General features: G+C 38.8%; 1 protein-coding gene across 4 annotated transcripts in view; it reads right to left on the reverse strand.

Annotated features, from left to right (window-relative positions):
- Nucleotides 1-25,366, reverse strand: part of LOC132822743 (extracellular sulfatase Sulf-2-like) — a 309,760-nt gene that overhangs the window by 171,885 nt on the left and 112,509 nt on the right. For 2 of the 4 annotated variants that reach the window (XM_060836038.1, XM_060836037.1), the window contains one exon: nt 13,368-13,467. The exons of the other annotated variants lie outside the window; for them this stretch is intronic. The gene's annotated coding sequence lies outside the window, so the exon portion shown is untranslated. The remainder of the gene's footprint in view (nt 1-13,367; nt 13,468-25,366) is intronic. 4 annotated transcript variants of the gene reach the window in all.

The raw sequence follows: 25,366 nt of genomic DNA on the forward strand, positions 1-25,366 counted from the left end.
ACTGTCATAATTGCATATCAAGTGCTTGAGGGGTCTTCATGTCACAAAATAAAAGCAAGTCTTGATTTTTTTTTTAATTATTGATTTATTTTTATTTTCTTCAATATCCAATAATGGCTTAGTTGGTTAATCTCTTGCCTGAGTTATATGTTTCTCGATTCAAGTCCCATAAACAGGCTTGAATGGAAAAAAAAAACAAATAAAGGCTCACACTCCAGTGCAGTACTGATGAAGCGCAGCACTGTTGGAGGAGATGTCTTTTTAAGACATGTTAAAATCTAAGACCCATTTGTCAGCTTCATTGAAGTAAACATGTGGGATAATTTGCATTTAAAATGTGGAGCAGTGGGAGGCTCACTGAACTTCAAAAGTAATGAGACATTCCTTGTCATTATGGTAAGTTAAGTTCCTATATGCTTTTATGTATATATGTTATGTGTCAGAGAAATCATTGATAATAAACTGTTAATTTAAATATGCAAAGTTGTGTCTACATTTAATATTTTCTTTTATGTTTTCATGCAGTTCTCTTTGCACGATGGTTCTTGTAACTTCACTTAAAAATGCAACAGCTATGATGGGTTACAAACACAATAGTTAGAAAATAATTCCTGTAGATACATTTTGTCATCTTCTATTTAAAAGTAAATATGATTCCCTGGATATTGTGATATTTGTGGGTATATCATCCCTGCCTCAGATACATACTGCATTCATACCTTGCTCCAGCACTTGATGGCCAAGGAAGGTCTGTAATAATCAGCAACAAACAAACAAACATCAATTATCAACACGTGCAGGCTGTAAGACCCAGAGAGATTTCTAGTCAGCCATGTCAATATTGGAACCTCTACCATCACTATCCATAGCTCTAGACTACAAGCTGCAAGTAAAAGTATGTTGCCACAGCAACACAGACTGTGACTGAACTGTAATACCACAAAGATTTGTTTTTAGGATCAACATGTATGAGTTTTCGCTCTGCTTTTTGCCCAGTTTTTAAATGGCATCTGAACCCGATCACTATTGCAAAAAATAAATTCTGTATTTGGTTATTGCTGGTGCTGATACAAAATCATACTGCACCAAATTCAGTTGATGCTTTGCACAAAATGTAGTCTGCTGCCTTGGTAACCTTTTTCTACATTCAATTATGTTCATTTACAGACACTGTTCCAGGAAAATTAGTACAAACCATACAAGACTCATTATAGAAGAGATTCTATGATGCATGAAAGCATCAATAATTTATAAACAGCATACTTTTATAGCACTTACATGATTATGGTACTTGCTGCATTAAAATTCAAGCACTATTTTGTTCAACACTTGGGCAGGAGAATCATGATTTTGTCTCTACGGCAATCAGGACCTAGTGATTCACCCATGCATTTCTGTGAAAAGCTGTGAATAGTTGAGGACAATCTCCATGAATTCAACGTCAGTAAATATTTATATTGAAAGAATTTGAAAGCAATGAATAAGATGTACCGGGGTAGGACTGACGACAAGTGGTGAGCAGTTAAGGTAATGGGAGATACATGTAATTTTTGTTCCATTGATATTCATTACGGGTCACAGCCTCAGTCATTAAGATTATTATATGCATCATAAACAGCAAGACTGTTTTCATCAATCAATATTGTAGCAGAAAACCAATTCAAAATAATTGCAAAAAAAAGCTCTTCACGACAAAGGTGGTTTAAAACATGGAAGATCTTGAAGGAATTAGGCAAGTGTCTGAAAAAAACAATATTAATGAATCTTTGCCAAAATAAGTGGGTCAGTTTCTTGGAGGGTTTCTCTTTGCAGGACTAGCATGATCTCTCACGAGTTTGTTAATCCTGATCTCATTAACTACTGACCCCACCTCTATGGGTCTTTTCTCAACTAAGTCCAGCCCCATTAGACCAGTCGCCTTTCCCAGAAACATTCATTGCTCCTTGGAACTCTACTGAAATGCCAGTGCCATCTCTACCAACTTGCCATACACCTGGCCAAACACAGGCATGCTGAAACTGTCTTGCTCATTGGCACACTGTTGTTCTGGGGATGATGGAGAAGGGGGAAATGGTGGCAAATTCAGCAACAGGAACTTGGACTTGCTGGTGCCCAGGGTGGTCATAAAGAATACTGTCCTCTTAGTAGAAGGCTGGCAAACATCGATGCCTCCAGATCCTTGCAACCTGCTCATAGGTTGCCACGCACATTAGTGCGGTTTCTGCAATCTGAGGAACTGCCAGCAGTGCTGCAGAAAGATCAATGACGTTCGCCTCTTTACCACATTATTTTCTCTGCTCAGTCACATTCACCCTCTCCTACTGCATTCATTTCTTACCTCTCTCCTTGTTGCATGCAACATCTCCCTCCCTCACAATCACCCACAACACTATTAGTCATGGCCTCTGTGCTGCCTACTCACTCACCCACCAGTTTTCTATCATCTGAACCAATGCTAACTGCAATGCTAGCCACTTTCACACCATCTCAAGTCTATCTCTCATCCTTATGGAAGGAAACAGCTAATAACGGGGCTAGTATTTCCAGGACAACTGGAGGAGTGCCCAACATGAGGCTCCCCACCCACTCACAGGGGAAGGTATACTGCTCTTGTGGCATGTCAATACATTCACATCCTGCCAGAGTAGGTACATTTGTCAGACCACTGTAACTCTTGCATTAATCCTGCTGTCTCTCTCATTTATTGCACATTACTACTAACCACTACCGTGATGCCTTCGCTCTCATGTCTTGTAGATGTGTGCCATATGATCATGGTTCCAGGATGCTGTGCCAGAAGGGATCACCTCAAGGACCTTAAAACACTGGCAAAGCTGCCGCCTGCATCCTTCTCTCTTCTGCCATCTCAGATACTGACACCGCAGTGAGAATGTCAAGTGTAGAACTTGTAGGAACACAGCTCATAGAGGGCCTCGCTGTGAGAACTCCACAACAGGCCAAGGCAGCAAGGAATCTTGGGTTGCTGGCACTTTGAGAACTGTTGAGAAGAGGCCCACTCAACCCCAGGCAAGAGAGAGCACAACAACATTGGTAATCAGACACTGTGCCAATAATCACAAGGAGTCTGAGGAGCACCAAGCAGGTATATGGAAGTCAGCCAGCTGACTATGGCTCAGCGCCCTGACCAAACTAACCAGACATCTCAGATGAGAACTGTCCAGAAGCCTGATTGACATATGCACTTCTCCCTAACGGTGTTAATTCATGCAATAGCCACTATGGAGAAACAAGACTGATTATGGGCACTACCCAGACTGCAGAGGCATGGATTCTCTGTCCAGGAATACCTGACAAGGTCATGACAATATCCACTTCCTTGGATGGTGTCAGATACTGTCCTCTACTTACTGTGCAGGGATCCCTGACTGATGAATGCCTCTGTAGGCTTCAGTAAGGATTACTCCCTATGACTGCGGGAAATGGCTGCTTGTTTACTGTATGTTTGCCATAAGCTGCTGGCACATGGGGAAAGTATGAGAATGACATAGAATACTGCCTTACAGCAAGATGTCTGCCCCTTCTTCACTGATGATTGCTAACAGCTGCATGGTCACGTGATTGTGCCAATAGACAAGACAAGGGAGGGAGGCCAGGATGCTGGAGAGTCAGACTTGATAAAGTGTGGCACTGGAAAAACAGGTCAGGCAGCATCTGAGAAGCGAGAGAGTCAAAAGTTTGGGCATAACATTTCTTCAGGACTGGGATAGGGGAAAAGGGGTTGAGAAATGAATGGGGGGGGGGGTAGGTAGGTGGTGATTGTGATAGGTCAGTGGATAGGTAGGAAGGAAAATGGACAGGTAGGTCAGGTCAAGAAGGCAGTGCAGAGTCAGATCTGAAATGGGGTGGGGAGATTTGGAAACTGGTGAATACAATATTGAGGCTGTGGGGTTGTAGGCTCCCCAACAGAAGATAAGGTGTGCTTCCTCCAATTTGTGGGTGGCCTTGGTTAGGCAGTGGAGACAGCCCAGAATGGCCACATTATAGGGCATGTGGGAGGGGGAGTTGAAATGGATAGCTACAGGAAGGTGGGGTCAGTTGGTGCATACGTTCCCTGAACTGTAACAAGAGTTTGCACTCCATCTCTCCGACGTAGGGGAGACCACATCGAGAGCAACAATGCAGTAAATGAGGTTTGAGAATATGCAAGTAAATCTCTGCCGGATGTAAAAAAAGTCCTCTGGGGTCTTGGACAGAGGTGAGGTGAGGTTGCACCTCGTGCAGTAGCAAGTGGAAGTGCCAGGTGTAGAGAACGGGTTGGTGGGAATTGTGGACCTAACAAGCGAGTCACGGAGGGAATGGTGGTGTGATCGGAATATAAATGTTGAAAATGATGGAGTATAACTCCAGGTAGATGCTAAGTGAGTGCCGACAGCACAAGCAAGCAACCTGGTCTAATCTGTGAACTTGTGCAAGTGTCCTTGCAGCAGCTTTTCGATGATAGTTTCCAGTGCACCCGAAATGCAGGACTGTATTTCTGAAGCAGCTTGTAGGTGGATGGAAGAGATGCCATAGGGATTCTGAGAGTTTGGTAATTATATGCCAGTGGACAAGGGGTGCATATAGCAGCTGCCTCCAAGTCACACCCAGAGATGGTGAACTACTTTGATAAGTAAATTTATTCTCACTTGCAATTAACTGTGAATGAACAGTTGCCACAATTCGGTCCCATTTGAAGAGTTTGAGAATGTAAGGGATAACAGATATAACTGAAAGAAAGAAAGCCTTGAGCTGGCTCTCCAATGACATTTGCATCATTACCCCTTCTCCAATGCCTCCCCACTGTCTGTGCTGGACCCACCAATGTGAGAGTGGCCAAATTTAGACACCACCCCCTCGTTGCTAGGCCCACCTCATCGATGTCAACACTGGGTTTCATGCTGAACCTACATTCGCCCAACAACCAGAAGTCTCCAGCTCCACTTCTGCCTCAAAGATGTCAACCGCCCTGGCTCTGGGCGTACCACACTGCCACTGCTGAAGCCACCACCTTGTCAATTCCAGGAGTTCTGACTCTGGGCTTACTGCAGCCAGGAATTCCTGGCTCTGCTACTAGACCAGGTCACTGCCTTCTCGCCAACACAGTCCTTCTCCTGCCACCCCCTCAAGGTGCTGCCATCTTGAAACATCTGCCGTTGTTGTCTCCAAACAGTGGAGGTGCTTTACCACCACTGCCGGCACCAGTCGAGCGTCAGGAGGACGTCCCTGCTGCCACCTCCAGTCACCTTGAGGACACGCATCTGCTGCCACCTCAGAAACTGGCAGGTGTTGCCATTCCACTTACGGCCTGCTGTACGTGCCACGCCCATTTTGCTGACTAACCCACTACCAAAGGTTCCAAGAAAAACAAGAGAGAATAAAAAGAAAGAAAGAGCAGAAGTAAAAGAAAAAGGGAAGTAAAGAGAAGAGCAGGGAGCAGATAAGCCCTGGGCAAGAGTCCACACGCTGCCCTGTCACTCTGCTGCCATCTTGAAACTTGGATGATCCTTGCAGCTAACAGCAAGCAGCCAGGCACCACTCTGACTTCAAATGTTGAGAATTCTCAGTGTCTTTATTTGCTCACAGGTGATACAACAGGATCCAGTATATCAGTGAGGTAAGAAGTGCTGTTAATAAGGTTTAACAAGCACTAATCCCCCAACAAAAACAAACGCACTGCTGTCTAGTGAGAAGTTCATCTTGGCGCGTGGGGATATTTAGTTAAAAAGATGCAACAAGTTGCTCCCAACAGCGACATCGGCCTTATTAGATTTCTTGTATGCTTCTGCCACAGTTCTCACCACAGCCCATATCATTCATGTCCCTATAAGATTCAGTCCAGAGTACGAGCAAATGAGTAGAACTGGCAGAACTAGTTATGTGTAAAACATACACCAGCCCTTGGGCCTTCGACCTGTTTCTAACATTGTGATTCCATGTTGCTCAGTAACAGTTCACCCCAGCCTTCTGAGACAAGTCAAAGTTTCACTGCAATCAATTTCTCTACAGTTCACATACAAAACTACCGACCAAAATTAGTCCCTCAGAATATAGGCAACTCTTCTGCAGAAGTTATTTGTGAGTGAAGTCCATAATGCTCCATTTTGCAACTGCCACAGTAAAACTGTACCAGGCAGCATGGTGGCTCAGTGGTTGGCACTACTGCCTCACAGCATCAGGGATCCGGGTTCGATTCCAGCCTCGGCAGACTGGCTGTGTGGAGTTTGCACATTCTCCCCGTGTCTATGTGGGTTTCCTTCCACAATCCAAAGATGTGCAGGTTAGGCAAATTGGCCATTCTGAATTGCTGTTCAGGGATGTGCAGGTTAGGTGCATTAGTCAGGAGAAATATAAAGCAATAGGGTAGGGGAACGGGTCTAGATGGGATACTCTTCAGACGGTCCATGTGGACTTGTTGTGCCAAAAGGCCAATTTCCACTGAAAATGGTGCATGTTTGGATTTATTTTGACTGTGACAACCTTAAAATGTATGTCAAAGCAAAACTGTGCAAGTCCCTGATATATCATCAATTGCAAATTATTATGGATAAGGAAGACAAGCACAACTCCTTTTTCCATTGGCCAAGAAATATACATCACCATCATACTAGTACATGGGTGATGGTTGCTGTTCCCCAGGAAAGCTATCATGGGTTAACGTAAAACAATGTCATTGAAAGTGCAAAATGTGGATTTATTTGAAAGTGCTTATCAGGGCCAGCTGTTAGGGTGCTCAAGCATACACAAAATGCTGCAGAATCACCTAATTAAGAAATGGAAGGCATGTGTATAGTGCACATGATAACCTGAGTCAGAAACAGGGAAGGCCATTGTCACTTTGATGGTTTCAAACCACATCCTTTTACCCTGCAAACCTTTTATGCAGAATACAAACGCATTCTTTACTGTCTCCAAAGGATCCAGCTAAACTCTTCCTGTTCATCTAGTCAACCAGATGCCTTTTAAGTGTTGTAATTATACCAGCCTCCAGAGGGAGTGGTGGAGGCTGGTACAATTACAACATTTAAAAGGCATTTGAATGGCTAGATGAATAGGATGGGTTTAGAGGGATATGGGCCAAATGCTGGCAAACAGAACTAGATTAATTTAGGATATCTGGTCGGCATAGTTGAGTTGGACCGAAGAGTCTGTTTCTGTGCTGTATATCTCTATGAATCTATGACAATCCCAACTCAGCATTGCAACTACTGTGCAGGAACACAATCATCTGCCCACCAGAGCTACTTGTGTCATGGCTTTTGCTTACTTAATCCTATTAAACTGTAATTGAAAATGAAAACTTATATAAACCGTGCTCATTTGAACGTTGGTAGAATCAGGCATAGACTGTCCAGCATTGGCTCCCCAGATGCATAGTAAAGCCACCATTAACTATTGTAAAAGTGTTTCTCTGACCTTTCATTCATTAAGAAATACTTCAATGTAAGTAATAGTTCAAATATTGATAAATAATATTCCATGCTTTGGCACTGACATGCTATTTTCATTATAATTACTGATTTCAAATTGGTCGTTGTGGAATGTAACACACATCTGGCAGACCGGAATTTCGATACCAACTATGTTTAGCTGCAGATTTCATTGAGGGACTCTGTACAAGCTGAGAATCATGAAGTATCCTGCCCAACCCCCATCCCACCAATCGAGGCATTTCTTAATGCACACTAGCAATTCCTCTGCATTCCACAAAGATTAAAATGTTAAAAGCTGAAAAGACACTTTAAAACATAGCACAGGCAGGGTTGAATTTATACCAAAGCTGCACAAAGTCAAACACATGAGCCAAGACTCCTGAAGAGAGTTTTATATCAGAGCTTCACTGAATTCAGGAATCACATTCACACTTCACTCGAGTTACACTGCCACTTCCTTCTGGAGAGGCACCATAACAACTTCACACGGATGTCAAAATAGTCAGTGAGACCAACAGAAATGCACAGCTCAAAAAGTTGGCCATTCAGACTATTATCATGCATTTTTCTGAAACTATCATGTATCTAGTCATATTCTCTTGTTCTTTCCACTTACCCTTCTGAAGATTTCTTTCAAGTATTTATCCAGCCTCTTTTGATGAAGTTATTATGGATTCTGATTCAAGGGCAAAGAACAAAACTGACCCTTTTCCTTCATCCTTTTACTGGTCTTGTGTCAGTCATGGATCTTAATACTTAGCTGCTGCAAAGCCAGTGCAGAAGGAAACTATGTAGATGTTATTCTGAAAACTATTTGGTCGGCTTCAATCCAAAACCACTGTTAGTATCATCTATTTTGAAGGTAGCAGACAACTCTCTACTACTTAGAAAGTTGTTTTAGGATTTTACTATGTACAGAGTGGAACTCATAAACTATAAATGTAGATAAGCAGAATTCTCCTTGAAGTACTTTAATATTAAATGCCTTGCAGAACACTATGACGAACAGAGTTAGTAATTCTGTCCAGTCAGGATTCTACCTTCTGTAAGAATCTGTTCAAAAGCCTGACTGAGAAAAAGGCTTTACACAATTGAACTGTGATTGCTCTGCATCTAAGATAAACACAGTCCTATTTCAGTATGTAAAAGTATAATTAAAATACTATACATTTTTCAACAGACATTTTTCATCCCACTACTAACAAATGAAATCCTCCAAAAATCTTTCCTTTCTTTCTTAATGAATCATGCATGGGACAATTTCTGGAAGGAGGCGAATAGCCAGTAAAATGGAAATGTTTCATATTTTGCATCAGGAAATTCCTGGGAGATACGCCAGGAACAGCAAGACCATCAGTTGGTGCTACAATCCATGGTGTTCAATTCATGCTTCATCCAGACTTCGCTTCCAACAAAATACTTTGTTGGGAGCAATTTTAAATAGAATTTATCAGACTAGAGGGTCGTTTAAGTGTGTTACTAATCTAGCTTGCTTTTTCTATCTTTTATAAATTGGGACTTTTCCAATTCTATGAAACCCTAAAAGCAGATTGGAAGGTCAGGTTTATTGTTAACAGCATTCATTAAGGGTTTATGAAATAAAACAGTTTTAAGACGTGGAAAAAAAAGCATCATTATTCTCTCACACTTACACCACCACACACGCTGCTTTCCACCTGACAATTTGTAATTATTAAATGTGCATGAGTAAGCTTTTGTCAAGCCTGTACAATATTTTAATTCAATTTTGAATTCATTCATATACTTGGCATTATTTGTTCTTGTACAAATGGCATATTCAAATGAAACACCAGGTGGCACCATGACTGTGGTTAAAGAAAGTCTCTTTGGTCTCTGGAGAAGTTAAAAGTCAGAAACAACTCTGATTTGAAATTCTCTCACTTTATGAATATCTTCAATCAATATGAAAATTTGAAAAACTCATCGCAATGCACACTTAAACCACCTAAAAGCAGATATCAAGTGCATGTGAATGCTCATATATGCACATGATGACTGTCAGTTCTTCTACCATGAATTCACTTTGAATATAATTTTTTGAAAATCCAATGGTGCACAAGGAGAGCAGTGGCAGTTAATGACCTATAGCTTTAACACAAGTCTGGGAGGAGCAGTTCCACTAGCTCTGGCTCAATAACAAAAGTACGTACAACACTTTGGATGGTTACTTTCAGCAGTACTTAAGTACTGTTGGTTTGGGTGCTAAGAATTTGAAGACATGGGCATATACACACTGGTCATTCAAAGTCTAATTTCACAGATGGCCTGAAATATCTTTAGTGGCATTAGGCCAATGGTTAGCTCTGGTTTTAGGCATGCATATCAGACTCTGTGAGATAACCCTAACCAATATGGTAGGTAGGACAGTCGGGATGTAAAATGAAACTGCACTCATTGTTGTGTCTATTGGCACCTGTAAATAGGGCACACATTCTAGAACTCAAGTCATAATATATTAACAAGACTACACCATTGATCCTGACTTTTTGTACGTCTCCATGAGTCCAAATGTTTGGATATTGAACCCATATTACATCACCAGATCCAACAGTAAACACACTGTAAGAGAAACAACTGAACACATACTTTTGAAGACAGTTATCACTTACTGTTACAACATTAAGATTAGATGAAGACTGCATTTCCTGAGGCTTCATTTCAAATATATCTATTTTGGATCTTTTTCTTTGCTTTCAATGGAATACTTGGTGAGGGACATATTTGAGTACGGAGATGAAAGCTATTTAGAAGTGGAGAGTTTGATTTAATATCTCCTTGTACTGCTCTTTCTCTACATAAATTTTCTAAAGAATCTGTCGAAAATCCTCCAGGTGGATGCATTCACAGATGACCTTTGCCTCCGGTTCAGCAATGCGATGAGTTAAAATATAGCTAGAGACATCAGCTGTTGGCAGTGATTCCCTAGTGCCACTTCCAACAATTAATTTTTCAGTCTTAACCATTTCCTCAATGGATCATCTATCTAAAACTACATCAGAGGTCATAAATGGGGTGGGGGGGTAGGTGTGGAGAGAAACTGTGCATTGTGCCATATCAACTACAGAAATCAATTTTTAATCTAACTGGTACAAAGCCAACAATTAGTGTACCTTAAATAATTAGGCACAAGTCATTTTACTACTGCTCGATCATAGAATTGCAATTCAGAGAAAGAGGCAATTAAGCTCATCAAATTAATGCTGACTAACTTAGAGCTGTTTATTCATTTATGCCTGCATTATTTTCTCCAAGAGTTTAACCAATTCATTCTTGAAGAAACAGGTGACATCACAGGGAAAATAAAAGTTAAAATAAAATGCAGCAAACTTGCTCAATTATTGGGAACATCCTGGAGTTAAGTAGATTTAGAATTATCATGTTTAGATCCAAGTTTATGTAACTTGGAAAGAGGATAATCACACTGTTACATCCACTTGGGAAATCAGACAGGTTCTCAGTTCCTTCAATATGACAAAAAAGCTTTCAGAACTGAACAAGAGGGTCCACAATTTGTCTGCATGTGCATGCATGTGTATTAAAACAGGATTGGGACAAGAGGGCAGCCAGTAGAGAGATTTCAACTCAAAGCTTTCTGACAGAAATATGTGTGCTTACATTGGAGGCAAGGTAGATTCCTAATAAATGTAAATCTTATTTTAAAATGTCTGAGACATTGGAATGTAATTTTATAAATGTTACTTAGTCATCCATTGGAAAGAGAAGAGCACATCAAAATATACCAGACTAAAGAGCAATCAGTACTATGCTGAGACCACATAGTGAGTTCTAGCTGCAGCAACTGTAATAAGGATCCAAGGCACTTTACAGGAGTGAGGAAAAAGGTGAGGACATGGTCATGCGTTTCCAGCGCTAGACTTGTCAACTTTACAGGAATGAATAGAAGAAAACAAAATGTTACACCAAACCACATGGGATATTAGAATCAATAGGCTGGCCAAAGAGGCAGCTTTTAACAATGTCTTAAAAGGAGAAAGTGAGGCAGAAGGGCACAGGGAACAAATTGAGAGTTTACTCTAGTGGTCAGTAATAGAAAAGTAATGAAAAATTAGGGATGCACAACAGGCCAATACCAAAACCAATATCTCAGAACTTTTGGGCTTGGAGGAGATGAGAGAGATGCGAACACATGCAGTGACGGAGGGACTTGAAAAGATAGATCGGAATATTAAAATCAAATGCAAATCAGTGTACAGAATTGATAGGACAACAGGAATTAGTGTTTTTTCTAGGATAAGTGCAGAGTGTGGAATGCCATCAAGTTCATGGAAAGTACATGTGGAAAACCAGCAGGTTGTCCTTGGATGCTGCCTGACCTGCTGTGCTTTTCCAGCACCACTCTGATCTAAACTTGGTTTCCAGCATCTGCAGTCCTCCCTTTTGTCCTGTGTATTGTAATAGTCAAACCTAAGGATAGTAAAGGCAAAATAGAGGGTTTCAGCAGAAGATCAGTGAAGAAAGAATGGAAAAAAGCAGATCTTAGTGATAGCACTAATATACAGTCAAAAAGATTAAATGTGATGCCAACTAGAAGGTTATAAACTGATTCGGTACAATCTGAGACTAAACCTATAATGAAGCTAGAGTCGGTAGCTAGGGGAATAGACTGTTCTTTAAGAAAGACAGGCTGTATTTAAGGAAAACTGAATATTATTGTTGAATTTAAACCATGGAAAACCGAGCACCAGGGCAGAAGGGTTCTAGATGAATGCAATAATGGAGACATGCAACGGAAATATGCACAAAGTGGAGAAGTCGGATCACCTTCAAGGATGCGCCTCAAAAAGAACCAGAACAAGTGATCAGAGAGGTCAACTCCCAGCAGCTGAACAAAAATGACCTTGCATCAGCATCTAATTATCTCATGTGGGTGGTTAAGGTGGATGAATGGACCTTCACATGACCTCTTATTTACTCACTAGCAAGCTCTCTCACTGCTCAACGTGCCACACATCTATCAGACCGACTCCGCCCACTTGATTCTGGCAATCAAGATTCATGCATAACATCCAGATACTCCAATTCATCTCTCTGCTTCTATACACCTCCAATTGTTCAATATTGGCATGCCCCATAACCTGAACACATTGTGTCAGAATCATTGGCTTTCTTCCCCATGTCTTGCATGACAAGGTGGCACACATCAGAAAGGAGGAGAGCAACCCAGTAGAGGACCAGAATGCTCGCAGCTCCTGTGTTCTACAGAGGAGATCATTCTCAGCAGTTCAGGGCCAGTGACAATAAAAAAGCTCTCATATTCTATGTCAGAGAGCATGGAGGATAAAAGCATGGTCTTGCCTTAGAACCCCTCAATTCCCAGCTTACCTCATTCCTGTGACCCTGGTATAATGAGTGAGCTGCTTATCATGTGATCATAGAGACTTGCTTTTTACCATATCGCCTTTCTCTTACAGCAACATTCTTCTTTTGATTTGGAATGTCTTATGACATTAAACAAGTGATATAAAGATGCATTTGCTTTTGGAGAGTCATTCAATTCTGAGCTGTCTGCTTTTAATGGTTGGCAAACAAATTAAATCAAACAAAATCCTGGAGTAGTACAGTTCCAGTTTTCATTGTTATCTTTTGTGCAATGTTCATTAATATTTACATATCGTACTTCCACTAGAACAGGTGGAGAAAACAGAATGATATCGGTACACAAAAGGACAGTATTGACTATCTTAGTTAAAAACCATTACCTCCTAGTCACAAAGTATTTTCAGAATACCTCAAGACAACCGTAAAAATTGAGAATTTATAATTTTTGTTCCTGTTCACGCCCAAAAATGCCACTTATTGTTGACTAAATGAGAATCCCACAAGAACAAGTAACTTAAATTTAAAATTAAAACAATGATTTTCTATGACAGTAACAAAGAGAAGGTTCCTACTTACAACTTGAGACTCCGTACAGGATTATGACTTTTCGGGATTCCAGTATTCCAATGCTCTACAGTTCCCAGAAATGAAAGATCAGGTCGTCTGTCGCAAATTTCTAAGAATGCAACAGAATAGTTTGAAAAAAAATGCCATCTAAAGGAAAAAAAGTCTATGATCCTTTAAAAATGAAAACAAAGGCACGATTACTGAGTACTATTCATGAACATCATTATTGTTTGCAATTATTGGGCACTGGTAACTTCAACAACATTACTGCTGTGTCATAAACACCATTTTCTGGACACCATTAATGATTGAATCACATGATGACAATCAATAGATGCCATAAAGCATGGTTACTGGAATGTGTTATGGATGACATTACTGAACAGCATTTTTAAACTTTATAACTGAACTATTATTGATGTACCAATAAAGCCATTGTTGGACCTTATCACAGGGAAACTGTATGAGTTGACAACTTAATGTAAAACATTATACCTGTGCAGGTTCTAAGTCAAAATGACTTTATGCACTCCATAACTTGATAGGAAGAATACAAAAAATTAAAATGCTGAGAGATTGCACAGCTCAGATGCAGAAGGCTCTCAAAAACTAGCAGCAGCATCCCATGGGTAATAGGTAGGCAAATGGATTGTTGGCCTTTAATTCAAATAGTATGGATAATAAAAACCAGGACGTCTTACTGAAACCATACAAGGCACTAGTCAGATCACTACTAGTGCACTGTGAACATTCTCTTGCCTTCTCCCCTCTTGATCCACTTAATCAAGATCCTATCTCAGTCCTAAATACTCTCACTAAAATGGTCTCGTTCCACAGATTAACCATCCTCAGGCTGAAGAAATATCCCCTCATGTCATTTCTAAAAGGTCATTCCTCCATGAGGCTGTGCCCTCAGGTCCTCGTCTATCCTACTAATGGAGACATATTTCTCCAGATCTAGTCCATCTAGGCCTTTCAGTATTCTGTAAGTTTCAATGAGATCCTCCCTCATCTTTCTAAACTCCATTAAGCACACACACAGAGTGCTCAACCACTCCTCATATGACAAGTCCTTCATCCCTGGAATCAGCCATGATCTCGAGTGGTGAAGCAAGCTCAAAAAGCCAAGCAACCTAGTCATGCTTCTAATTCAGTTGTACACTCTAACGGATACTTTTCTCCCTACGGCATTAGATGACAGTAATATTGAACAACATTATTTGATTCCACAACAGTCAACAATACTGAACTCATACCCTCCAGCAACACGATAGGCTCCCAACATGGCAACCCTCTTAATATATATTTAAACATAAGAGCCACAGAATCTTTGAGCAAGGAATATAACTTCTTGGTCAGTCAAACAGGGAGTAGTTTCCTCCTGTTTTTAAAATCATTTAGCTCAATCCTGTATGTTCACCATCACTATCTAATTTCTTCTTTTGCAACCAGCTGTCTTATTCTGTTGAGCAGAGTCTATGATACCTGGTTAAACAATGATTCATTGAAGAGAATTCCAAACTTTAACCAGTATCTCTGTGAGCAAAGAGTTTCATAATTTCTCTTTAATTCTTCTATAATTACTTAATATTAAATATTAAGTAACATCACATTAGTAACTTGAAGATCAATGAAGACATTTCCTATTATTTGTGACATGACATTCCACCACATATTTTAAGCATTTCATCAGGTTCCCTTAGTCTTCTAAATTTTCAGGCTTTCAGAAAGTTGTTAACAATACACAAAGTGCATTTTGGCATAACAGTGCAAACCATACTTAAACTGCTTCAGACATTAATTGCAGCACTACCCAATACTCAAATCTGTCTATAATGATTTTCTGAGCAAGATAATCATTTCTGAAGCTTAGATGGGAGTTGTGCACAGGGACCCTGTGGAATTTCCATTGCAACAGACGCCAAGGGGATTGCTTACACAATTGAAGATTCCACTGGGTAATGCCCATGCAATTGCTAACTTCAAAAGTAACCATGTAAATTGGAGAATTGAGAGTGCTTCATTATAGTTAAGTAGGTATGTATTCAGGAAAATTTAGCCTATTAAAAATCTCATCTAACTCTTAAATAATTGATCAACTGACCTGCAAATTAACAATCCCCAACTACACCTCCCCAGACCTTAAACCAACATCCCCCCTGCCCAGACATGACAACAAATCATATCCCCACCTCTGCCATAAGAGGTGACATTTTCCCTGAACCTAACATTCCCCACCATCGCTAGCTCAATAAGCACCATCTCCTGCTGAGCTTCATATCTCCCACACATCCGGCCTCCCTTGAATGCTTCTTCACTGACCAGTTCCCCTTGCCACCAAGGGCCCTACCAATCTATTCACTTGGCACCCTATTCACCCATCCCAGCATGCCAACTTTGTGTCGTTGCTCTTTCGCAGGAGCGGTCAAAGTGGCTCCTTGTGACGCTGATCATTTAAATGTCAGAGGGCTGTGGAAGTGGGCATGGTTTGCTTTCCCTAACTATTCAATACCGGACAGGATCTGTCAGAATTAAAGTACAGATCTGCATTTCTGAAGGAATCGCTGTTTGAAATTTCCTGTCAGAAGTGCAGAGCTCTTTTATTACTTCCAAAACAAAAAGCAGCGTAATAATCTACATGTGATGGCAACTTGTTGGAGAATCCAGCATAATGTGCGCAACTAGTTTCATCAGTTTGTTTCACCCAGTGGAATAGATGCACCACTGAAATTTGTAATACAGGAACCTACTTTCCATCAGCCAAAAGTCAAACAAACAGTTTACCATTCCTTAACCATCGTGACAGTCAACTTCAGACACAACATTACCCTACCAGGTGGGTAAGTACACGTGAAAGTAAAACAGACAGAAAAAACAAGCATCTTTAGTTTAAAAGAAAGGATTTTTGTACGAAAAGAATGGTAACTGGCCAACAAGATCAAATGCCAGAAAATACATTAGTTCAGCAAAAGCATCTAAAAGATGTAAGTCAGTGGCTCTAAATAGAAAGTAATATTGTATTGTCATAGATGAATCCACTCCATCTGTACATGCACATAATTTGGCAGAGTTTTCTGATAGTGCAACCAAGCTCGAGGGATTTTCTCTCAACAGACTTTTCAAAGTCTATTGCAACAAAGTACCAAGGAATTGCCTGCCAACTTCAACTGTCTAGCTGAAGTTTTCTGCTGCAGACAGATCATTGAGCCACCTACCAGCCGTCTATCAGATAGCAGCTCATATCTGTACATCAGTAAAGTCAAGCTACATATCATAAATAATGTCCAATATATTTCAAGACATGTACTTTTATGCGTAGCTTTGCATTTTTCAATTAACTATTCAACTAACTGTTGAAGAAAACACAGCAGCTAATTTGCACAAAGAAAACTCCTACAAACAGCAGAAGGTTAATGACTAGATAATCTGTTTATTCAATGATGTTCAAGGAGCAAAGAAAAATGCAGTAATGGATATCAAGGATCACTTCCCTGCACTTTAAGATATTGTTATGGGATTTTATGTCCACATGAGGGAGCTTACAGGGTCTTCGTTTAATACTGAATCCACAAAAACAGCACCTCTGACGAGACTCCCTCATTGTGGCATTGAAATGAGAGTTTTGATTTGACAGTGTTCCATCTCAGAGGTGGGAATGCTGCCAACAGCTAACAGAGCAAAGAATGGATTTCAGGATAATCATTAGATACAAAGGTTTGCACCAGATCATGGTTTAATTTTATTCTTCATAAAGACATGTGGACTTCACACAGAATTATTAGATCAGATTTTATTTGAAGATATACCAATTACTTTACAGATAAAGCAAAGGAGGACTCAGTTTGGAAAGTGTACATCATAACATGTTTCTAGACAAAAGAAAAAATGGGTTAAGTACACCTTCAAAAATTCAATGTCACTCAAGACATTCTTGATTGAAGCAATATTCAGTATTCTGGTCTGTTTTGCACTGATTTAGTGTATTCCAGACACGATGAAAAAGGCAGCAAAACCACAATAATGGATTAAAAAAAAATGAAATCTTTTAAAAATCTAACTTTTCAGTGAAAGTAATCGTTTAATGATAAAACAACCACCATTACAGGCAATATTGTCCATCATTGTTGGTGGAATTCTAGAAGTACAGCACATTCCAAACATTGACAAAACTACATCTTTAAAATCCTGTGGATATGAGCAGGATGCACTTAAACCTAAACAAACAATGTATCAATTTACCAAATGGCGTTTTGCTTAGAGGTCTGTACTTCCAGTGGGAACTACCAGCATTCATTTTGGATTATCTAATCTTTTTAGAACTACCTCAAGAATTGATAATAGACAATAGCATTGATTACACTAAGATAAATTAAAATCAAAACATTAGCAGAACTAAGAATGAAGTATTATCGGCAGCTGTGATTTGACAATTTATTGAATCAAATATCATGTAGCATAATGGATTAAGTCTATATACTGCATTCAAAATTGCATATTTTGAACATTGTGAGAAAATCTGTGATTACTAGGCATATTAATGATACTGGTCAAAAAAATTAGTGTTGAGAAGATAGAATCTTAAGGCTTCTTGTAGCTGTTTGAGAGAGTGTGCTTGCACAGTTGGAGTGGTAACACCCCAAGCAATGCTCTTTTAATTTATTTATCAGTGGCCTGGACTTGAGGTCCATGAGAAACAGCAACATCCAAAACCAGAAGCCAATCGTGCATGGAACCCAACAAAGGCCGCCTACAGAGAATGTTGATCCTAACTGATGAATGCCATAAATTTCTAACTGATCAAGCTTGAATAGAATCATAAACGCCAATTATAAACAATATCAAATTACATAAATTGCATAACGTGCAACATTCATTCAGTTCAGTCTTTTATCTGAAAAAAAATGTTGAAAAGCAACATCGTAAAGAAGTTTGAAGAAAGGATGATAATAAAGCACCTTCTTAGCTGTGCAATGATAACTATTTCCTATTTTCAGAAAAAAAAACGAGGTAAAAAGTAATGGTAGATTCTAATAATGCATTCAGCAACAAATATCATGCACAGCAAGTATTAATAAAACTGGGCTTGGTTTTTTTGGCACCGTTTCCACCACACCCTCCACAGAAAATGAATGGGAAACAAGTGTATGTTAGCACGAAAAAGGAAATAAATACTTCACAGACACCTCCAGAATAGAATCAAAACTTAAACTTGGCAATCAAAATTGCTTCTTCGTTTGATATTAAATTCTACGTAGACACAATGAGTGGTTTGATGAGAACTATTTCAAAAATACAAAGTGTTACTCATCATTAGAAGTGCTTTGAGTGCTGCCGTGAAATGATCATAAGCCACCACAAATGTTATAAAAGTATAAATATATAGTTAACTAAAAGATAGGCTGCTTACTTTCCCTGGCTGAATACCGTTGCAGCTGTCATTAGATCTTTCATCTCATTACTATGCTGATAAAGAGAGGAAAAACAAATTGAGAAGACACCTAAAGTAACAGTTCCACACACAGTTTCATGAACCTACCATTTTGGTTTCTAGACTGACTGCTGGGTGGACAGCTACGATAAAAAACCATTCATTCTAAGTGGGTTAGCAATTGCAAAGGAACACCTAGCAACACTTATTCTTTGAGTCAACTGGCTCGCAATGCTTGAATGAAGGCAGTTTAGCTACTTTTTCTGACATAGGCAACAAAGCAAATAGGTCACCATGAGTGCCTCCTTCTGCTGATTGGTATTTTGGCAACTTCCTCTCGCCCTACACTACTCAGTGGTATTCTAATTCTGATCTCTTGTGCATCCCCAGGTTTTACTTGCTCCACTGTTCAGGACTTTTCTATCAGCTGCTTGGACCCCAAGTAACGAAAGTCCCCTTGAAATTATCAGACATGGGCTCTGAAGGAAGGTGACTGGACACCGAACATTGTCGATTTTCTGTCCACAGATGCTGCAAGACCTGTTGAGATTTGCCAGCAATTTCTGGTTTTGTTCCCAATTTCCAACATTTGTAGTTCTCTTGGTTTTTGTTTAAGTATGTCACTCAGTTATTCCATATGTATTTTACCTAGTCAGGTTGGTTTCAAGTGATAGTACTGATAATTAGTATTTCAAATTAGGATGATGTCCAATTCCTCACTAATTTTCAGCCTCTGTTCAGGCAAGTGCTTTTCACCTTGTACACTTATAAACTTAATGTACACTTGCAGAAAAACTAGATCATTAAGGAAGAGTTAAATGGAGTGAAATAATATCTGTGCATTTCCTTGAACAATGGGAAAGAGAAATTTGGGAGCAACTATTGATTATTCCCCAAAGATTCAATTTTCGTCATTCAGGTTAGATCACATGGAATACAGGGACAGCTAGTCATCTGGATACAGAACTAGCTTGAAGATAGGAGTCAGGATGGTAGAGGATTACATTTCAGACTGGAGGCCTGTGACTAGTGGTATGCCACAAGGATCAGTGCTGAGTCCACTGCTGTTTGCCATTGAAATGAACGATCTGGATGTGAACACAGGTGGTAGAGTTAGTAAACGTGTAGATGATACCACAATTTGATCGTGAAGGAAGTTTCCTCAGAGTGCAACGGGACCTTGTCAGATGGGCCAATGGGCTGAGGAGTTTAAATTTAGATAAATGTGAGGTGCTGCATTTCGGAAAGGCAAATCAGATCAGGACTTCTACACGTAATGGTAAGGTCCTGGGGTGTGTTGCTGAACAAAGAGACTTTGGAGTGCAGGTTCATAGTTCCTTGAAAGTGGAATTGCAGTAGATAGGATAGTGAAGGCGGCATTTAGTATGCTTGCTTTTATTGGTTAGTGTATTGCAGTACAGGAGTTGAGAGGTCATATTGCATCTGTACAGAGCATTGAGTAAGCCACTTTTGGAATATTGCATGCAATTCTGGTTTCCTGCTATATGAAGGATGTTGTGAAACTTGAAAGGGTTCAGAAAAGATTTACAAGGATGTTGCGGTGTTGGAGGATTTGAGCTATACAGAGGAAGCACACGAGTGGGCAGTATTTCATTCGGTTAATCGAATGCCGGATAACATTGTTAGCCAAGCATCGGGCCCTCGCAACGTTGTCGCATAATCTGAAATTCGGTTAATCGAATGCCAGATAGTCAAAGCTTCTCTGTATAGGGAGAGGCTGACTAGGCTAGGGCTATTTTCCCTGGAACATTGAAGGATGAAGGGTGACCTTATAGAGGTTTATAAAATCATGACAGACATGGATAGAGTAAATAGACAAAGTCTTTTTCCTGGGTTAGGGAATTCCAGAACTAGAGGGTATAGGTTTAGGGTGAGGGAGAATGATTTAAAAAGGGCAACTTTTTAAACACAGAGGGTGGTGTGTGTATGGAATTAGCTGCCAGACGAAGTGGTGGAGGCTGGTCAATTACAATTAAAAGTCATTTGGATAGGTACATGAATAGGAAAGGTTTGGAGGGATATGGCCCAAATGTTGGTAAATAGGACTAGATTAATTTAAGAAATCTAGTGGCATGGACAAGTTGGGCCAAAGAGTCTGTTTCCATGCTGTATAGCTCTTAGGCTCTGGCTCTAGCATCAAATTAATAACAGATTATGGAAAGATTAAGCAAACAACATTTACAGCATTGCTCCCTCTACTTTGCATGATTATTTTGACATTGATGCTTTGCAAATAGTGACGATAAATTAAAGTAGGACAATAATTTATTTCACCAATTCACAGGTTCAACTACAGTGAAAATGTTGTGCATGAGCATTCCAATATAAAGGATAGTTGTAGTCTGCCTATCTCAATGAATGACCTCTCACTTCACTATATTAAAGTAAATGCATATTTCTGCACTTCAATTCTCCTTTTTATCTAGATTCAATGAGCATCATTGTTTAAATGCATTTATAAAGGCACAACCTAAAATCTTCACAATCAATTGAAAAAATTGTGAAATACTGATTTAAGAAAATGCCAGTGACAAGATAATATGAAGATAAGAAACTTGCAAAAACTAAAGGAAAGAAAAATAAAGCAGGGTATATAATCTAAAAATATCAATTTATCATTCTAAACAGAGTCAACTTCATCATGAGAAAGGAATATATATAGGTATATAAAGTAGTATTATTGAATACAGGAACACAACAAGGTATCTTTAGTGTGGAGCTGCTGCCAATAGCCTTTGTCTTTACCAGCAAGCAATAGCCTCTTCGATATCTAAAATTTCGGAACTAATATGGAGTGGTACTTGGATGTAGAATGCAAGCAGTACAGGAGAGAATTACCTGATATGGGAATTGCAGTTTATGTACTGAAAATCAAATGATAGAACATATTTCAGCATCAAATCTAGTTTGGACCATAATTCTTTGTACTTGAAGTCTGCCCCTCAGTTAATGAAGATAATAACAGCAACAGATAAATGGGCAAGCCAAGGCTTCACATTTTAATTCATCCATTAAAGCATTGTGTTTTGTGACATCATATTTAGTAATATAGAAAAAAAGTCAGCTTGATGTAAACCTTTTAATATATGATGTGGAAGTGTGGGTGTTGAACTGGGGTGGACAAAGTTAAAAGTCACACAATGCCAAGTTATAGTCCAATAAGTTTATTTGAAAGTACAAGCTTTCAGAGAGTTGTTTCTTTGCCAGCTGGCTAGTGCAGCAGGATCATAGGACAGAGAAATTATAGTTAAAGATCAAAGTGTCATACAACTGATGACATATTGAACAAACCTGGATTGTTGTTAAGTCTTTAATCACTTTGAGTGGTGTTGCAGGTTTCGATTGATTAATCTGTTTTAATGTAGATCTTTCAAAAAGGTTAGAGAAAAGCTATATATTACTGATTTTGTAATCTTTAATCAAATACTCAATTTTCTTAAAAAAATCACTGTTCAGTAATAGCATCAAACTACCCATCCTGAAACACATGATAGCATTATAAACCAGAAAAAACTTGAGTCATTAAAATGGACAACAGTTCTTTAAATAAAGGGTAAAATACCTTTCTAAGAACCAAGATCCCCTTGTATCATAGCTGCCTTGTGCCTTACTGCAGTTCTTTCATTCTGCACAAAATTAATTAGCTGCACAAAGCCTACAGAGATCATGACAAAAATACAAAACCAAAGCCCTTTGCTTTCCAACAGGACCCATGTTTCTTTCAGCACTGAAATGTCATTGGGCCAAAAAAGCACAGTGATTTGATTCAAAGTCTAAAAGGTTTCACATTTTCACGCCTGTGATGTGACAGGATAGCATGCCATCATCCACTGGTTCTATGGGGAATTCAGAAAAAGTGATTGCCATGTTCATTGGGTCTCTAAGTGTGATGTTTAACATGCATCATTTTACACATTTTAACCAAAGCAAAACCAAACGATATCTACTGACCAATGGCTTCTCCATGCAAAATTTTTTTAGGTACAAAACATAATGAATAATTGTGTTTGCTAGCATTTCTTGAATGGGAATATTTTCAAATGATTGATTTTAATTAATGTGCCTTGTACAGACTTGTTAACATCAGTTTTACTGAAATATAGTGTTTAAACCGATACACAGTGGCACTTAGATTAACGTTTCTATGGCCCAAAATTTAAATCATTCCATAAATTTTCATTCAACATGAATGACCAATATTTAAGGCCAATTTATTCTCTCATCAGAAATTGGCACCTGTCAATTGTAACCTGTCCTGTAAGGTTTTCTAATGTATTATAATGATAGAGTTAGACCACACAAATAAGAGCGCATTATTCCAGAAAAGTGAGGGTTAATTTCAAAATCCCATTGCTCATAAACCAAAGATAAAGCCAAAGCATTGTAGCGCGATACTCTGATCAAGCTCCCCTAAACATGGCTCCTCAATGAATTGCAAAATTAGTCCAGCAGCTTCACAGAAGATGATGCATTTGTTTAATTCAACTGTTTGTCCAGAATATCTCTGGACTGATAATACTTGATAATTATGAACCAGTTTTTCAGCAGATGAATACTTGAAAGTACCAGTGTTCTGACAAATGCTGCCAGTAAAAAGCCTGTTTGATAATGTCAGAAAATTACAAGCAAACATGATTTTCTATAATATGAGCAGAGAAATCAAACTGCACCTGCCATTTCTCAATATGCATTTCCAAAAGGCAAGGCTACATGCTGTGCTGTTCATATTTGAAAAAAATTAGCAAATAGATTTAATTGCAGAATCAAAAAGGAGACCGAGAGGAGTATAGTTCTTCAGTGCTTTTAATGTTAAGCTTCCAAAATAGCATCTTGCCATTTTTCAATTACAGCATCCAGATATTCTTGAAATTAGTCCAATTTTTTGGTCTCAGTTACTCCAATTCACAATCCTGTTACAGATTTTCATTGTGCTCATGTGTACCTGTCTAATGACAGTACGACATCTCCTACAAAGTTCAGTGCAAATCTGCCCATTACAGATTGCTTCAAAAGATGTGATGTTTGAAGTTTTGGATGATCTCAGTGAAGGGAAAGTATGTGAGGATGAACATGCCAGATGTTAGAAAATATAGTTCTTTATAAAATTTTACTTCAGAAGCTAAAAAAAAGTACTTTCCATCTTGTATTATAATAAATATTAGCAGTACACTTGTAATTGCTGATTAAAGAAATCATCTTTATCTTTTTTCCTCTGTCTGCTGTTTCACTTTAGTTTGTGTTGGCTAATAGAGAAGGACTGTATTTACCACAAACCTCTCCCACAGCACTCTGCCAGTAACAATCCAATGCTGACATTCTTATTATTTATTCAAGCATTGGTCAATATTGTTTTAATTGAAATAGATACAAGTTAATGGTTTGCATAAGTAAAATCCTGTTTTTTTTTGGGGGGGGGGTAGGTCTTTAAATACTGATGTTTATGAAAATCATTAATTACTGAAGTCTTGGAATCACAATTTGCAACAAAGACGAGGCCAGAAATATATTTTAAGTTACATTATGAAAAGTTCTATTTTATCTGTAATCTGACAAAACAACTAACCACTTTCTCCACTTTATGTGGCAAATGGAAGCTGATCGTGCAACTTCTCTGATCCATTAGAAACAGAACACTGCTACAGAGAAGTGTGGTTGAGTGCTTTTGATGTCTTTGGACCAGTGTCATGATTACTATAGCATCAGATTTTATTGTCAATGACATAACACAGAATAAACTTGATCATTAAAAAATGACTACTATCCCACAAGAAAAAAATTGAAAGATCAACTAGCCTTCTTTACTGGATTAGTTTAACTTTGGAATCTGAAATTTCACAAGTGTCAAATACAGCGATTATTCTTCTAGAATGTAGCATATTTATTTTGAAACTAGCTAAAAGCATTTCTAAAGATAATCTCCACAAAAAGGCTGCGTGCTACTTTGGAATGTCTCATTTACTTTCCACCATTAAGTATTGCAATTAGTTTCAGAATCATTAATAATGAAAATTATAGAATGACACACTGCATTATTTGCTCGATTATGTTAAAGAAAATATATTACTATTTATTACCCAAAGTATATTAATTCAAAGACAAAAATGTTTAGCAAAGCATTTTTGGTTTGCAGAACAAAAAAGGGCAGTTGAAAATTAAAGTTGTGTTATATTCATCATCTTACTGCTGTGCAAATGAGACAATAAAGCATTTAATGCTAACCATGACATTTGTGCTTTAATAATCAATTAAACAATATTCAGTGATTCAAATGAGGGAATGATTTTGACATTCCAAGTGGACTATGAAAAGGTGTAGTGACCTTTTACGTTTAAAAGGTATTTAACAAAATTTCCTCAAAGAAAGTGGTGAGACTCAGTACGTTACCTATGTGTGAGCAATACATTGGCTGATGGGAAACAATAGTTATTTGTTGGAAGAGAGTTATGTCAGATAGATTTGGTGCACATGACATGAAAGAACATTTTGTTTTGGAGGCCCCACTATATAAATTACATTAGCAGCTTGGATTCAGAAGCTTAATGCAAACAATCAATGTGCA

Source organism: Hemiscyllium ocellatum, chromosome 15 (assembly GCF_020745735.1).
Source record: "Hemiscyllium ocellatum isolate sHemOce1 chromosome 15, sHemOce1.pat.X.cur, whole genome shotgun sequence".
Classification (NCBI taxonomy): domain Eukaryota; kingdom Metazoa; phylum Chordata; class Chondrichthyes; order Orectolobiformes; family Hemiscylliidae; genus Hemiscyllium; species Hemiscyllium ocellatum.